Raw genomic sequence first — 17,871 nt, 5'->3', positions numbered from 1 at the left:
CGGTGCTCCGATGATCCATCCCGGTGATGATCCAGTGAGCCATCTCGGGATATACAAAACGGAGGAACGAGTCGCTCCCCAATCCCAAAAGGTAGAATTCGGATACCGTTACATGTTCGGTACCCAATAATGAATGAATCGTCCCAAAGGTAGGATTCGAATATCGTTGCATGTCCGGTACCCAACAATGAATGAATCATCCCTGTCCCTCCCCTTTTGCAACAAGAGCCCCCGGCACCTTTGGCCCCAGGTCGTGCAGTAGCCTCGTACACTATCGGCAGCGTGTGCCATCCCGTGGTGCAGGGCCATCGGGCACCACCGGCCCCTTTGATGTGTCAGAGCATCGGGCAGCATCGGCACCTTGGTGCATCGGATGTGCGGGAGGGTCGAGCACCAAAGCTAATTTTGGGCCCCCGTTGGTGCAGAAGCGTCGGCACCATAAAGTGTCCCTGTTTCAGACACATGAATGTCGCCTGGTAGCACATTGACCAATTTTTTTTAGTTTTTTAGGGGGGAGATGATATTGAGGCGAACAGGGGTTGTCCAGGGCACTGCCCACCCCCAATTCATGCCCAGACATCGGTGCCTCCCATCACCGGTTAGGTTCCCGGTGGTGCTCCGGCGATCTATTCCGGTGGTGTTTCGGTGAGCCATCCCGACGGTGCTCCGGTGAGCCATCCCGGAATATCAAAAATGATGCTACAAGTCTTCCCCGTCCTTCCCCTTTTGAATCATCCTGGTCCCTCTCCTTTTGGAACAAGAGCCTCCGGCACCTTGGGCCCTTGGTCGTGCTGAAGCATCAGGTACCCTTGGTAACCTAGGACGTCGATGGTGCGGGAGCATCGGCACATTGCTGCTTGGACATGCTGAAGCCTTGGACGCCATCGGCAACCTAGGACGTCGGTCGTGTGGGAGCCTCAAGCACCATCGGCACCTAGACCCTTGGTCGTGCGGGAGCCTCCGGCACCATCAGCACCTTGGTGCTTGGATGTGCAGGAGCCTCAGTCACCATCGGCAACCTAGGCCCTTGGTCGTGCGGGAGCCTCGGGCACCATCGGCAACCTAGGCCCCTGGTCGTGCGAGAGCTTGGGTACCATCGGCACCTAGGCCCTTGGTCGTGCGGGAGCCTCGGGCACCATCAGCACCTTGGCCCTTGGTCGTGCGGGAGCCTCGGGCACCATCGGTAACCTAGGCCCTTGGCCGTACGGGAGCCTCGGGCACCATCGGCAACCTAGGCCCCTGGTCGTGCGGGAGCCTCGGGCACCATCGGCAACCTAGGCCCTTGGTCGTGCGGGAGCCTCGGACACCATCGGCACCTAGGCCCTTGGTCGTGAGCCTCGGACACCATCAGTAACCTAGCCCCTTGGTCGTGCGGGAGCTTCGGGCACCATCGGCAACCTAGGCCCCTGGTCGTGCAAGAGCCTCGGTACCATCGGCAACCTAGGCCCTTGGTCATACGGGAGCCTCGGGCACCATCGGCACCTAGGCCCTTGGTCGTGCGGGAGCCTCGGGCACCATCGGCAACCTAGGCCCTTGGTCGTGCAGGAGCTTCGGGCACCATCTGCAACCTAAGCCCTTGGTCGTGCGGGAGCCTCGGGTACCATCGACAACCTAGGTCCTTGGTCATGCGAGAGCCTCGGGCACCATCGGCTCCTAGGCCTTTGGTCATGCGGGAGCTTGGGGCACCATCGGCAACCTAGGCCCCTGGTCGTGCGGGAGCCTCGAGCACCATTAGCAACCTAGGCCCCTGGTCGTGCGGGAGCCTCGAGCACCATTAGCAACCTAGGCCCTTGGTCGTGCGAGAGCCTCGGGACCATCAGCACCTAGACCCTTGGTCGTGTGGGAGCCTCGGCCACCATTGGCACCTTGGTGCTTGGATGTGCGGGAGCTTCGGACACCATCGGCAACCTAGGCCCTTGGTCGTGCGGGAGCCTCGGGCACCATCGGCAACCTAGGCCCCTAGTCGTGCGGGAGCCTCGGGCACCATCGGCAACCTAGGCCTTGATCGTGCGAGAACCTCGGGCACCATTTGCACCTTGGTGCTTGGATGTGCGGGAGCCTCGGACACCATCGGCAACCTAGGACCTTGGTCGTGCGGGAGCCTCGGGCACCATCGGCACCTTGGTGCCTTGGATGTGCGGGAGCCTCGAGCAGCATTGGTACCTTGGTGCTTGTATGTGCGGGAGCCTTGGACACCATCGGCAACCTAGGACATTGGATGCGCGGGTGCCTAGAATAGCAGGGGTACCCTGGTGCCTCGGATGTATGGGCTAAAGAAAAGTGTCCCCGTTTCAGACATACGAATGTTGCCTGATAGCGTGTGTCTGCCTATTATTCTTTTGAATTTTATAGCAGTTTAGGGGTTTTTGGGGTGCCCCAGTTGGCGGTAGGGTGGGGTTTGAAGTGGTGGTTGCGGCCTGCGGGTGATTGGTTGTTTTCATAGGTGTTGCATGTTCTGACCCTACTTTGACTGGCCGAGTTATCGTGATTTTCAAGCTTGTAAGATTTTTGCTGGGATTGTGAAAGGGTTCCGTGTTTCTTTTCGGGGTTAGCGGCGGTAGGATTACTGAGGAGTACGGGCAATACACTCGGGGTTCGTCACGCTCTCTTTCTAGCATAGTCAGACCCTGTTTGATAAACGCTTGGATAAGAAGTTCTTGCAGTGCTTTCGAGTGATCTTCACGGTGATTCTTGTCCTTTTTTGTTTTTTTTTCTTTCGATTCTTGGTGTTCTTTGGGTGCGTTTTCATTTTTTCGGGTGTTCTGCTTGTTGTTTCGGGATAAGTCGCTGATAGCTTTGTGGCGGGTCCCACGGTGGACTAGAAAAGCGGCGGTGAAGTTGGCTTCTCTACGTTCTTTTTAGTCGTTTCTGCATGGATTAAGGGTTTCGTTTTACACCCTTACGTTTGTGTTTGATTGGCTTGCATGTACGGTTTTGACGAGATCGTTTATTGGGCTTGCCGAGGTTTTGTCATTTTCTTGTGGTCTTTTTTATTGTTCTTTTTCTTTCGTAAGGGTGCATGGGGTTTGTACGTATCATGCATGGTTTTTTGAATCTTTTTCATGATCGCCATTAATGGTTCGGATTCTTTTTGCATAGATAACATTAATGGTAGAGTCTTCTTTTGACTTGTTTCAAGATATTCTCATTGTAGGGTTAATCTTGCTGTAACAGGAATTTTGTTTACAATATTCTTTTTTTATATTGTTACTCGGTTGTCTTAGTTTTCTTCAGATTTTGTGTAAGTTGTTTTTAATCTCTTGGGTATCTCTTGACTGTAGTTTCCTGCTTCGGGTTTCAATTTCTTGCATGTTTCTCTCTGTCTTGAAGCATGAGGGTGGGTGTTTATCGAAAGGTGTCTCTGTAGGGTTTTGAGGTTCTCTTTTCGATCTTGTGTTGGATTGGTACAGCGCTTCGCTTTCTTTTGTTTGGTGTCTTTATTTTGCAGACCCTGTTGGCTGGTTTGATTTCTGTCCGGTGGAGTGCTTCGTTCTCCTTTTCTCTTGTCTCGGTTCTTGATTCGGTTGTGGCTTGGTCTGGGGTTTCTTCATGCCATGAAGTTTTTTTGTTAGAATTGTCGAGGTTTGGGGAATACCGCGACTGTCAGGGAGCTAAAGCAATTGCTGGCTGCTTATAAACCTGATATTGTTTTCCTGAGCGAAGCAAAGATGAGTGCAAATGAGTTCAGTCGGGTTCAAAATAGATGCAGGATGCAGAGTGGTTTAGCCGTGAACTCGGAAGGACGTAGCGGCGGTCTTGCGTTAATGTGGGAGGAAGGAATAGATGTTACCATTCAAAGTTTCTCTAAGCATCACATTGATTCCCTGGTTCGGTTGAAAAATCATAATAACATCCGTGTAACTGGATTTTACGGGCATGCGAATCCAAATTTAAGAAGCAATTCTTGGGAAATGTTGGAAAAGGTAGGTGGTTTGGTGAGGGAGGATTGGGTGGTTGGGGGGGCTTTAATGCTATCCTGAATGAAGCTGAAAAAGATGGAGGGAGAAGGAAGGTGAGGGCACATATGGATGAATTTAAAGATGTCCTAGACAATTTAGCTCTTGTGGATATTAAACCTGTTAGAGGGTGGTTTACTTGGGTCAACAACAGAAGCGGGGGGAACATGATAAAAGAAAGGTTAGATAGGTTTGTTACCTCGGTATCTATGATTGAGAAATATCCCTTTATGACCTCTAAGGTGGTGCGGCAAACACAGTCTGATCATGATGCGATCATATGGGACATGTGGGGCAGTAAGCCTAAGGAGTACCCTAGAGGCCAAAGATTATGCTTCAGATTTGAAGAATGTTGGGCTACGGATAGTAAGGCAAAAAGTGTTATTAGCAGTGAGTGGAACCGAGAAGCTACAAATTATGTTAACAAGTTAGAGAAGATTCGGGGAGTCCTGGGCCCGTGGCAGAGGGATAGATATGGGAAAAAATGAAAAATGATATGCGGAAGTTGGAAAATAAAATTGACCGGGCCATCGATTCTGAAACAAGGGACGATAGTGTGATCATTTTAAGGGAGATGAGGAGCAGACTTAGCCAACTTTATGCCAGGGAAGAAAAATACTGGGGCTCAAAGGTCAAGGTCTCAATGGTTAAGAGATGGGGATAGGAATACGAGATATTTTCATGCTAGAGCTATGGGTCGATTAAAGAAAAATACCATTGAGAAGCTTAAGAATGAGGATGGGAAGTGGGTAACTGATAGTATAGATATCAGCAATGTGGCTAAAAATTACTTTTGGAGACTCTTTCGTCAAATGGTCAGAACGTTGAAAACCATGATATGGAGTACATTCAGGAATGTGTTACTACAGAGATGAATGAGTGGCTTACGATGGACTACACGGAAAATGAAGTTCTCCAAGCTATTAAACAAATGAACCCTCACAAAGCTCCGGGGGTTATGGTCTATTGGGAAGTTTTTTCAAAAATCATTGGGAGATTGTTGGAAATGAAACTGTTCAATTCTATCTGGACATTCTTAAGGGAAAAAATGACATCGCTGATATTAATGAGACAATGATTATATTAATTCCAAAAATTCGTGATCCATGTGAAATTACTAACTATCGTCCCATTAGTTTATGTAGATTTATTTACAAGATTGTTTCAAAGGTCTTGGCTAATCGGCTTAAAGTTGCCCTCCCAGGATGTATCAGTCAGAATCAAAGCGCTTTCGTACCAGGAAGGATGATACATGATAATATCTTAATCGCACATGAACTCCTACATTACCTTCCGAGCTCCAAAAATGGTCCAAACAAAGGGATAGCAATCAAGATTGATATGAGTAAAGCACATGATTGAGTGGAGTGAGATTTTATCGAGAAGGTAATGAAGAAAATGGGGTTTGCTGAGCAGTGGATAGACAAAATTATGTGTTGCGTTCGGTCGGTAAGATATTTTGTTAAGTGTAATAATTTGTTATCGGACATTATTATTCCCGAGAGGGGTCTCTGTCAAGGGGATCCTTTATCCCCTTATCTGTTTCTTTTCTGTATGGAAGCCTTGTCAAGGATGATGATTCAGGCTCAGAATAAAAAATCATTACAAGGAATTAGGGCTAGTATTAAAGGACCTAGAGTTAACCACTTATTTTTTGCTGACGATGCTCTACTGTTTGTTAAAAATAAGCAAAGTGATATTACCTGTCTTAGCCATATACTGAAGGTTTTTGCTAATGTTTCAGGACAAGAAATTAATTATGAAAAATCTATGGTTCTTTTTAGTCCTAATACTCCAAGGGAACAGAGACACAATTTCGGTGAAATTCTTGGCATGAAGGTGGTTGAGAAGCTGGATAACTATCTCGGCCTTCCACTTCCTATAGGAAAAAAGAAAAGAGTGGCTTTCCAGGAGATAATTAACAAGCTGTCATGCAGATTAAACAGCTAGACCAAAAGACTCATTTCATTTGGCGGTAAGGAAGTCTTCATAAAAGCAGTTCTTCAGTCCATACCAACATATGCTTTGTCGATCTTTAAGGCTCCTAGAGGTGTGCTGGATGACATACAATCCAAGCTGATCAGAGCATGGTAGACGGGCAAAGATAAAGGCAGATTTTGGACGATGCTTCCGTGGAAAACATTGTGTCACCCGAAAGGAATGGGTGGAATTGGCATAACGGACATCAGACTGTTTAACTTGGCTCTACTGGGGAGGCAAGTCTGGAGCCTTATTAATAACAAAGACACACTTTGCTATAAAGTGTTGTCGTCTAAGTATTTCCCTGATGGCAATATATTCAACTCCAAGAAGGTTGATAAAGCGTCTTTTAAGTGGACTAGCATTGCAGCTGCAGCAAATACCCTCAAAAATGGATTCGGGTGGCAGGTAGGAAATGGAAATAAGATAAACATAAGGGCTGATAACTGGGGGATGGAAGGATTAAACGGTGGAGCTCTTAATATGGATTTGCTTGACCTGAATGATAGAAGAGTGTCAGACCTATGGAATAAGGATCAGAGAAGCTGGAATAGGGATAAAATCTTTAAGTTGTACGGGCAGGATTGGGGGGATAAAATTTGCAACCTCCCAATTGGGAGAATAGACCATGACGATAGAATAATATGGTTCCATAATCTGCATAGATGCTATACCTCAAAGTCTACTTATTCTTGGCTGCTGTTAAAAAAGATGGGATATGGCCCACATAGGTTTTTTTGGAAAGCACTATGGAAGCTTGATATTTTACCGAAGATACGGGTTTTTACTTGGCGTGTGGGACACGAAATTCTCCCAACTAACAGTAAAATAGCTTCCATCAGACAGGGCTTTGACAAGGGATGTCTGAGATGTGGAGCCAAGACAGAAACGGTGTTACATGCTTTAAAAGACTGCCCAACGTCGAGTGCAGTTCTCTCGACAGGGGGATGGTCCAGGAGCTTTATCACAAAGAAATATGACCATTGCATTGATTGGTTGGAAGACATGATGCGTGTCCTTGACAAGAGGGCTATGGCTGACTTAATGACAACATTATGGAACTGCTGGAATAATAGAAATAATTACGTTTTTAGGGGAAAAGAAGAGGAGGCTCAAGTAATATGGGAAAGAGCAAGCAATCTGAATAAGGAATTTCTAATTTGTAACATGGTGAATGCTCCTTTAATTTCACACACTGGCCTGGAGAAACAGTGGGTTAAACCTCCAAAGGGCTTCATTAAAATAAATTTTGATGCTACAGTGGGCGAAAATAGAATCGGGTATGGGACGATCATAAGAGATGAAGAGGGCTTTGTTTTAGGAGGCGGTGGAGGGTTTAAAGAGGGAAGGTTGTCGGTGGAAAAGGCTGAATGTGTGGCCTTCGAAGAAAGTATTAAAGTGGCGCGTAAATTAAAAATAAATGGCCATGTTCTTTTTGAGACGGACCATGTTGGAATGGTCAACAGGCTAAGTAATATAGCCAATGACGTCACAAATATAGGCACCCGTATTAAAGATTGTATAGCAGATTTTAATTTCTTTCTTTCAGCCGAGTTAATTTGGACCGTTCGGTCTTGCAATAATGTTGCCCATTTACTTTGTAAAAAAATGTATAGTGAAGGTAACAACTGTTTTTTTTATATGGATTATCCGTCGGATATCCATGAAGCTGTAATTGGTGATGTTATGTAATAATATGAGTTGACCCTTGTGGTCTTTTATGTTCAAAAAAAAGAATGTTGCCTAGTAGCAAATTGACAAAGTTTTTTTAGCTCTTTAAGGGGTAGAGATCCATTGCCCCCCGACGTGGCCCCCCTCGAACCTGAGGTGGGGTGTGTCCGCAGCCCCCACGGGGGTCGGATAGTCCCGCAATGACTCACCAACGGTGGTGGGTCGATCGCCGGCGCTAGTGGCCGGGGTGATGATTTTTCGGCCGGTCAAGCCCGTGCCCATAGAAATGTAGCCAACGACTCCAAGACCAGGTTCCCTATATCGGGCAAAGATCTCTTGGGGTGGCTTATGCATTGCTATGGGCTCGAGCTCGGCTTACCCATTTTCCCCCGTCATGTTAGGGATGCCTTGTGCCTCCCAAGTCGGCGACCCATCTGCGCCTTGGCCTTGCCAAGGCCTTGCCTGCATTCGAAGCTGCCCGTGACCCCAGTACCAAGTCCCTTTGACGGCAACGGCTCACTAGGGGGCGGAAGTTGAGTTTGTAGGCTCGGTCTTGGCTCGACCAAGTCCCAATAGGATTTTGTCCCTTGTAGTTCTCGTGCCAACCGTATGTGGTGTGCCCTCGTTTCATTGTTCCTTCCGCTCCCCTCCCAATACATTGGTTGGATGGGTTGTTGGCCGGTGTGCGTAGGTGCTACTACTAGTACGCAATGGGCATATGAGTGGTGTTTTGGTTGTGTGTATTGGCAGGCTCCATGCTACCCGCATCGAACTGTCGAGCCACACTCCTCTTCATTGACTCCCCTTGTTCTAATTGAACCCAAGGAGTGCGATCGGGATCCTGTGTTGCGTACCTAAGCCAGATGGAATTATGGATGTGTTGCCGTCCCTTCACCATCTCGTGCCCTTTGGGGTGCGTGGTGGACCACAATCGTGCCCCGTGTCATGAGTGTGCCCCCTTAAATTGTTGTGGCCTCGTCGGTGCACTGGTGCTCGTTCGTGCTTTCGGATGCGGAAAATATTTTTGAGAGTAGGGTTTAGGCCATTGTCTCTCGATGCCTCTGCATTTTTTCACTTGACACGGACGATGCTCGTGCTCTGTTATGGCCTCTTCGTTGCTCACGCGGCATGTTGAGAGCCATTCAGTGTCGACGTCGCGGAGGAATGCTACCTGGTTGATCCTGCCAGTAGTCATATGCTTGTCTCAAAGATTAAGCCATGCATGTGTAAGTATGAACAAATTCAGACTGTGAAACTGCGAATGGCTCATTAAATCAGTTATAGTTTCTTTGATGGTATTTGCTACTCGGATAACCGTAGTAATTCTAGAGTTAATACGTGTAACAAACCCCGACTTCTGGAAAGGATGCATTTATTAGATAAAAGGTTGCCGCGGGCTTTGCCCGTTGCTCTGATGATTCATGATAACTCGACGGATCGCACGGCCTTTGTGCCGGCGACGCATCATTCAAATTTCTGCTCTATCAACTTTCGATGGTAGGACAGTGGCCTACTATGGTGGAGACGAGTGACGGAGAATTAGGGTTCGATTCCAGAGAGGGAGCCTGAGAAACGGCTACCACATCCAAGGAAGGCAGCAGGCGCGCAAATTAACCAATCTTTACACGGGGAGGTAGTGACAATAAATAACAATACCGGGCTTTATGAGTCTGGTAATTGGAATGAGTACAATCTAAATCCCTTAACGAGGATCCATTGGAGGGCAAGTCTGGTACCAGCAGCCACAGTAATTCCAGCTCCAATAGCGTATATTTAAGTTGTTGCAGTTAAAAAGCTCGTAGTTGGACTTAGGGATGGGTCGGCCAGTCTGCCTCATGGTGAGCACCGGTCTGCTCGTCCCTATTGCCGGCGATGCGCTACTAGCCTTAATTGGCCGGGTCGTTCCTCCGGCGCTGTTACTTTGAAGAAATTAGAGTGCTCAAAGCAGGCCTACGCTTGTATACATTAGCATGGGATAACATCATACGATTTTGATCCTATTGTGTTGGCCTTCGGGATCGGAGTAATGATTAACAATGACAGTCGGGGGCATTCGTATTTCATAGTCAGAGGTGAAATTCTTGGATTTATGAAAGACAAACAACTGCGAAAGCATTTTCCAAAGATGTTTTCATTAATCAAGAACGAAAGTTGGGGGTTCGAAGACGATCAGATACCGTCCTAGTCTCAACAATAAACGATGCCGACCAGGGATCGACGGATGTTGCTTTTAGGACTTCGCCAGCACCTTATGAGAAATCAAAGTCTTTGGGTTCCGGGGGGAGTATGGTCACAAGGCTGAAACTTAAAGGAATTGACGGAAGGGCACCACCAGGAGTGGAGCCTGCGGCTTAATTTGACTAAACACAGGGAAACTTACCAGGTCCAAACATAGTAAGGATTGACAGACTGAGAGCTCTTTCTTGATTCTATAGGTGGTGGTGCATGGCCGTTCTTATTTGGTGGAGCGATTTGTCTAGTTAATTCCGTTAACGAATGAGACCTCAGCCTGCTAACTAGCTACACGGAGGTGATCCTTTGTGGCTAGCTTCTTAGAGGGACTCTGGCCTTTTAGGCCACGGAAGTTTGAGGCAATAACAGGTCTGTGATGCCCTTAGATGTTCTAGGCCGCATGCGCGCTACACTGATGTATTCAACGAGTCTATAGCCTTGGCTGACAGGCCCGGGTAATCGTTGAAATTTCATCGTGATGGGGATAGATCATTGCAATTGTTAGTCTTCAACGAGGAATTCCTAGTAAGCGCAAGTCATCAGCTCGCGTTGACTACGTCCCTACCCTTTGTGCACACCGCCCTTGCTCCTACCGATTGAATGGTCCGGTGAAGTGTTCGGATCGCGGCAACATGGGTGGTTCGCTGCCCGCGACATCGTGAGAAGTCCACTGAACCTTATCATTTAGACGAAGGAGAAGTCGTAACAAGGTTTCCGTAGGTGAACCTGCGGAAGGATCATTGTCGAAACCTGCCTAGCAGAACGACCCGTGAACGAGTTGTATACAACATCGGAGGTGTTGCGGGTGCATCGTCGCCTGTCGCCACCCCCGCGTGTCGGAGCGGCCGGTCTTGTCGTCCCTTTTTCCCATTGGGTGGTGCGAGATGTCAGGATCAACCTCTTCGATGCAAAACGAGCAAACCCCCGGTGCGAATCGCGCCAAGGAATCGAAATGAAAAAAGGGACACATCTCCTGTCGCCGCACCGTTCGCGGTGTCAGTGCTTTAGTGACGTTGTTACGAAATATCTCGGCAACGGATATCTCGGCTCTCGCATTAATGAAGAACGTAGCGAAATGCGATACTTGTTGTGAATTACAGAATCCCGTGAACCATTGAGTCTTTGAACGTAAGTTGCGCCCCAAGCCATTAGGCCAAGTGCACGTCTGCCTGGGTGTCACGCATCGTCGCCCCCATCTAACCCCGATCCCTTGGGACTCGGTTGGACCGCAGGCAAAAATTGGCCTCCTGTGCGTTCACAGCCAGCGGTTGGCCTAAATTCGAGTCCTCGACGACATAATTGTCGCGACGATCAGTGGTAATACTGTAAGAAACCTCGTTCGAAGTCGTGCGCGTTCGTCGATCGAGACCCTTAATCCTTTCGGCATCACATCACGACCCCAGGTCAGCCGGGATTACCCACTGAGTTTAAGCATATCAATAAGCGGAGGAAAAGAAACTTACCAGGATTCCCCTAGTAACGGCGAGTGAACCGGGAAAAGCCCAGCTTGAGAATCGGGCACCACCGGTGTTCGAATTGTAGTCTGGAGAAGCGTCCTCAGCGGCGGACCGGGCCCAAGTCCCCTGGAAAGGGGCGCCGGAGAGGGTGAGAGCCTCGCCGTGCCCGGACCCTGTCGCACCACGAGGTGCTGTCTATGAGTCAGGTTGTTTAGGAATGCAGCCCTAATCAGGTGGTAAATTCAGTCTAAGGCTAAATACGGGCGAGAGACCGATAGCGAGCAAGTACCGCGAGGGAGAGATGGAAAGGACTTTGAAAAGAGAGTTAAAGAGTGCTTGAAATTGTCGGGAGGAAAGCGGATGGAGGCCGACGATGCGCCCCGGTCGGATGTGGAACGGCGAGAGCCGATCTGCCGATCGGCTCGGGGCGTGGACCGACGCGGGTTGTGGTGGCGGCCCAAGCCCGGGCCTTTGATACGCCTGTGGAGACGTCGTCGCCTCGATCGTGGGATCCAGCACACGCCATCTCGGCGTGCTTCGGCACCTGCGTGCTCCGGGTGTCGGCCTACGGGCTCCCCATTCGGCCCGACTTGAAACACGGACCAAGGAGTCTGACATGTGTACGAGTCAACGGGCTAGAAAACTCGTAAGGTGCAAGGAAGCTGATTGGCGGGATCCCTCACGGGTGCACCTGTAATATCCTGAATTAGGGCTTAATCGGACTAGTGGTTTCGTGACCACAAATTCGGGATAGAAATAATTATTTTATAATTATTTTGATGATTATGATATGATTTCATGATTGTGTGAAAATTTCGTGATGAAATTCTATGCCTAAAGTGCTTAAATTGAAATTAGGGACTAAATCGAATAAGTTGCAAAATTTGCATTCTAGAAGTTTTTAGTATGAAATTGCATAGAAATATTAATTAGGAGATCTTAAATAGCAATTTGACCAATTTTAAGTTCATGGACAAAATTAGGACATCGAAGGAATTTTTGGAAAGTTTAGTAGTAAGGGCATTTTGGTCATTTAGTTATTAAAATGAATTGAAAACAAAATTAAAAGCCAATTTTTATCCATCTTCTTCATTAGGCCGAAATTTCAAGGGTTCTCCATAGTTAGGGTTTGTTTCAAGCTTCCAAGCTCCATAGTAAGTGATTTCAAGCCCCGTTTTTAATATTCTTTACGTTTTTGGAATCCCGGTAGCTCGATTAAGCTTATGTTAGCAATAATTCAACCTAGGGTTTATATTTGGAAAAATACCCATAGGTGAAATTTGTGTATTTTGATGTTTTATGATAGAATATGGGGTTTTAAATTATGTTAGACAACTTGTGCTACTCGGTTTTGAGTGAAAACAAGTAAAAGGGCTTAATCGGCAAAAATACCTAATAGTCACAAGTATATGTTAGAGTAAGAATTTGATGTTGCCATAGAAGGGAAAAATGATCAGCATGTTATAAAACATAAGAATAAGGAATAAAGTTTAATTCCCGAGCCTAGGGGCAAAAGTGTAATTATGCAAAAGTTTAGGGGCAAAAGTGTAATTTTTCCAAAGTTCGTATTAAATGCTGTTTTGATGAATGTATGTATTAAATAAGATTAATTTGACATTATAGATCAAGAGAAACGAGATTCAAGTCGCGATCGAGGAAAAGAAAATATTGTGGACTAAATTGCAAAATCTTTATATTTTGGTACCAAGGTAAGTTCATGTGTAAATAATGTAGCATAATTGTTATTTTTAAGTTATTGATGTTAATTATATGATATGCTGATTTTTATTATGAAATATATGCTTTGTGGTTATTTTCGAATAAAATGCAAATTATGTGTATTAATTGTTAAATATAAAGTCCTACCGAGTATTGGTTTTGGTATTTTACGGAAGATGGCAAGGATATGTGTTCGAGGAAAATCCCGTTTGAACCTTAGGAATAGATTAGGATACAAGTGACATGTCACTAGGATGGTTGAGCATCCGAACTCGTTGAGTTGAGTCCGAGTTCACTTATGGATGCGAATGTCCGAACTCGTTGAGTTGAGTCCGAGTTCGTGAAATGTAACTAGGCATCCGAACTCGTTGAGTTGAGTCCGAGTTCACTTATGGATGCGAACGCCCGAGCTCGTTGAGTTGAGTCCGAGTTCACTTAGGGGCGGGTTACGTGATTTCTTGATTACACATGAGGCACTTATGTGCAAATTATCCATGTATCCGAGTTGTATTCCGATGTGTTCAACGGGTGAAATTTCTAGTGAAATGAAAGAACACTTAAGATGCAAGCGACGTATTGGTAAGTGTTGTGAAATGGACACTTTGGACAGGTATGTTCTTAACCCTCGGGTTGATAATAGATACAACAACGATAAGGTGGTAAGATGATGAATGATGTTTAGAAATATGACATATGTTTTGGTGATACCATGCTAAAGTTGTTTGGTATATTTGTATTGTTATGTTACATGTTATTTACATATGAACTTACTAAACATTTATGCTTACTCCCTCCTCTTTATTTACTATAGTTTTGAACAAGCCAGCTCAGGAATCGGGACGGGTCGAAGGTTCGATCATACTATCTAAAGGACTTTCATCTGGGTAAATGGCTTGTAAAACTTAAGTATGACATCTATAGCAATATACTTATTTTGTGTAAATAATTTTATGATATGGCCATGATTGGTTGAGAAAATGTTTGATATTGATAAGTCATGGTGATGGTTAAATTTAGATCATGTTTGATATCATGGAAGTTTAATAGGTTATCTAGTTCATAACAACTCATGAAAAGATGAAATTTGCCTTAAAACAGAATATTGCTGCAGCAATGACATGAATTTGAAAAATCACTAAAAATATTATAAATGGAACTAAATGATGAGTAAGTTATGAAATTGAAGATTAATGAGTCTATTTTCATGTGGATTGAACAAAACAGGCATATAAATTATATTTTATGAGATATTTAAACTTTTGTGAAACAGGGCCAGAGTGATTTCTGGATCCCCTGTTCTGACTTTAAAAATTCATAATAAATTTTACAAAAATAAGCAGAAGTTTTTATTTATATTTACAGATTCCTTATTGAGTCTAGTTTTAATATAAAGAAACCTCATAGTCATTTAAATTCTGTATAGAGAGATATCTGATTCGTAATACACAGAGGTCAGAGCAGTCGAACTCTGAAACAGGGGAGACTTTAACTAATAAACTGTACTAATTTTGTAACACCCCGAACCCGAAACCGACACCGGAGTCGAACACGAGGTGTTAACTGGCTTTAACCCCTTTACAAAATTTATTTTCCAGACACTGCCCAATCTGTGTACTAGCCGCTTTAAAAATCATATCTTGAGTTTCGTAACTCGAAAATCAGTTTCGTAATTTTTCCCAGAAACTAGACTCATGTGCCCATCTATGTATTTTTTTCTAGAATTTTTGGTTGGGCCAATTAGTACAGTTTATTAGTCAAAGTCCCCCAAGTTGCAGGGGTCGACTACACTGACCTTTGTCCATTACGACTGGGATATCTCCCTGCACGGGGCTTCAATACTGTTGCCGTTTGTTTCTATGAAAACTAGACTCAGAGAGGAATCTGCACATATATGGTACGACCCCTAATTATCTCTGGTTAATTTATAATGAATTTCCAAAGTCGGAGCAGGGAATCCAGAAACCGTTCTGGCCCTGTCCCACTAAAATCTGATTATCTCTTAATATACTGCCCATATGATCTTTTCGTTACTTCCTCATGAAAGCAGACTCATCGAGCTTCGATTACATAATTTATTCATCAATTAATTCCACTCCCACTATTTTTAGTGATTTTTCAATCTCATGACACTGCTGCTGCCAGCATCTGTTACGAAAGTAACTAGGTCCATTTCATGCCTACCCTTGATCCAATTCAATCGAACATTCGTGCCATTTTCGCATGGCTTAAAGTTTACATGCCATAATTCAAACACAACGTACTAGCTTATACATGCCAAAATGATCTTCTAAACACACTAAGAAGAAAGTACCAAAACTTGCTATCCGGTGTGATGACTTCAATGACGGCCCGACCCCGCAAAAATAGATGAGACCAAGCAACCTATAGTGGGTGACAAGGAAACATCGAGTGAGTTTATAACTCAGTAAGTCATAAGCAATGCACTACCATCTATCAACAACATTATCACAAGAGGAAACAAAATGGAACGAGACAATTTACTCTATCCATACCGAACCATACCATAGTTCCTCCAACTTATCAATTCAATTTCATATCAATTCATGCATTCACATTCTATATACTCATCAATAGGACATTGAAGCAATTTCATAAATCGATTTATTTTCGTTACAATCAAACGACTATACGACCTTTCACCCATCCTACGATAAAACTTATGTACGTGACTTCAAGTATATTTGTCACATAGGTTCGAACTTACCGAGCTCAACACCAAGTATAAGCATAGCACCTATTAGCCACGTGCTCAAGACACTTACCCGACCCGCTGTCCGCGATCGACTCAATAGTGTCGCACACATAGTGTCCATAATGATTCACGAATGTATATTGAGCCCGCACACTCAGTGCTATACAATCAAATCGCACACTTAGTGCTACATAGTTAGACTCGCACACTTAGTGCCGCATGGTCAATTCGCACACTTAGTGCATCATATTCATTTCGCACACTTAGTGCAACATAGTCGAATCGCACACTTAGTGCTGTACAATTTAATCCCGCGCACCTAGCGCCAATCTCATGGTCATAAATGGTTATCCCGCACGTTTAGTGCCGAGATCAACAACTCATTACATCTTACCTCTTTTCATTCATTCAACAATTTCATCATCACATACGTACATGCATATATATATGTATATTTATTCATTCCAATCAGCATCAATACATACACATTATGACCATTTGAAATAATACCCACTACATGCTTAATGACTTACTTTATGTTGGGTAAAATAATTCCGAGTGGGCTACTCGATGACCTTCGATTTCCCCTTGTTGGACGCCTCTCCTTTAGGTTCTTGAGCTTAAATAATACAAATAAGAGTATTCAATATTTAACTCAATAACATGAATTTATTTATCACATTCGGCAATCACACATCATTAAATTTTCAAACCAAGATGTCATTATATGACCACATATACACATATCCATATACTCAAGCTCAATAATTATAATGTAATATCATGTACCCACTTTAAGTATATTGCCGAATATACTTAATCATACATACACCTAACCAAAACAATTTCCTAAAATCTTCATATCATTTATACACTAGGCCGATTGCCCTCACCAAGTTCACCTATGTTCTTCAACAATTCCTTCATTGATCAAGCACATATTCGGCTAAGAAATGGCAATTTTAGCAACCTTCGATTTAGTACTTAACTTTTACCACATATCAAATAACTCATTTCCTTACTCATGTGACCACGTATATTCGGTCATGCATACACACATAAAATCAATTTGGAGACTCTATCAATCCCACATACATTCGGCACCTTCATCCACCATTCTACCAAGCATGTAACATTCAAACACAACCAAACTCACATTCGGCCCTAGCTCATAACAAGGTAGCCGATTCTTTTTATAGTTCAAACATTCCTCTATCATCATTCACCTAACTTTAACATGAAACCACAAAACTCACCATTTCTCATCCAACTAACATGAACAACAACCATTCCTTGAACACTTTCTCATGACCGATTGCTCATGTTATCAACAAGATTCAAGGTTTGAACATGGGCTATTTAAAACATGCATGCATCTCAAAGACAACATCAAACATACCTTAGTCTAGCAAACCACCATAGCCGATTTTCTCAAGCTCTTCCCCCTTCCTTTTTGCATTTTCGGCCAAGGATGATAAAAGATGAACAAATTTTTTTCTTTCTTCTTTAGAACATTCGGCCAAGGGGAAATGAAGAAAGATGGACACTTTTTTTTTGTTTTTCCTTCTTACTTTCACGGCAAAAGGGGAGGAAAGAAACAATTACCACCCATCCTTTCCTTTTTCCATTTCTTTATTTCCCCATACTTCTTATTATATTTCATCCTACATACCTCACTAGGCCAACATGTTCCCAACATGTTTCCACCCATAGCATGGCCGGCCACTACATATTAGGGAGGGGGAATTTGACATGCAAGTCCCCTTTTTCTTCCACATGCACTAATAGGTCCTCATGCATTGACCTATCACATTTTAAAATTTTCTCATATAAGTCCTATTGACTAAATTCACATGCAATCGACCAAATCGAAGCTTGAAATTTTCACACATTCATTATTACATATTCTAGATAATAAACATCACATTCAAACCTTTCGGTGACTCGATTTAGCGGTCCCGAAACCACTTCCCGACTAGGGTCAATTTTGGGCTGTCACAACTCTCCCCCACTTAAGAAATTTTCGTCCTCGAAAATTTTACCAGTAAATAGGTTTGGATATCGTTCTTTCATCGAGCTCTCGGGTTCCCAAGTTGCTTCCTCGATCCCGTGTTTGAGCCACAACACCTTAACCAACGAAACC

General features: G+C 44.5%; 1 non-coding gene across 1 annotated transcript; it reads left to right on the top strand.

The window, feature by feature from the left end:
• The first annotated feature begins 10,862 nt into the window (after window positions 1-10,862).
• Window positions 10,863-11,018, top strand: LOC121205790 (5.8S ribosomal RNA). The gene has a single exon (XR_005900865.1). It is a non-coding gene; the product is annotated as a 5.8S ribosomal RNA (ribosomal RNA).
• Window positions 11,019-17,871: the final 6,853 nt, after the last annotated feature.

The sequence above is a fragment of the Gossypium hirsutum genome, chromosome A08, assembly GCF_007990345.1.
Source record: "Gossypium hirsutum isolate 1008001.06 chromosome A08, Gossypium_hirsutum_v2.1, whole genome shotgun sequence".
Taxonomy (NCBI): domain Eukaryota; kingdom Viridiplantae; phylum Streptophyta; class Magnoliopsida; order Malvales; family Malvaceae; genus Gossypium; species Gossypium hirsutum.
This window is presented reverse-complemented; position numbering and strand designations above follow the sequence as displayed.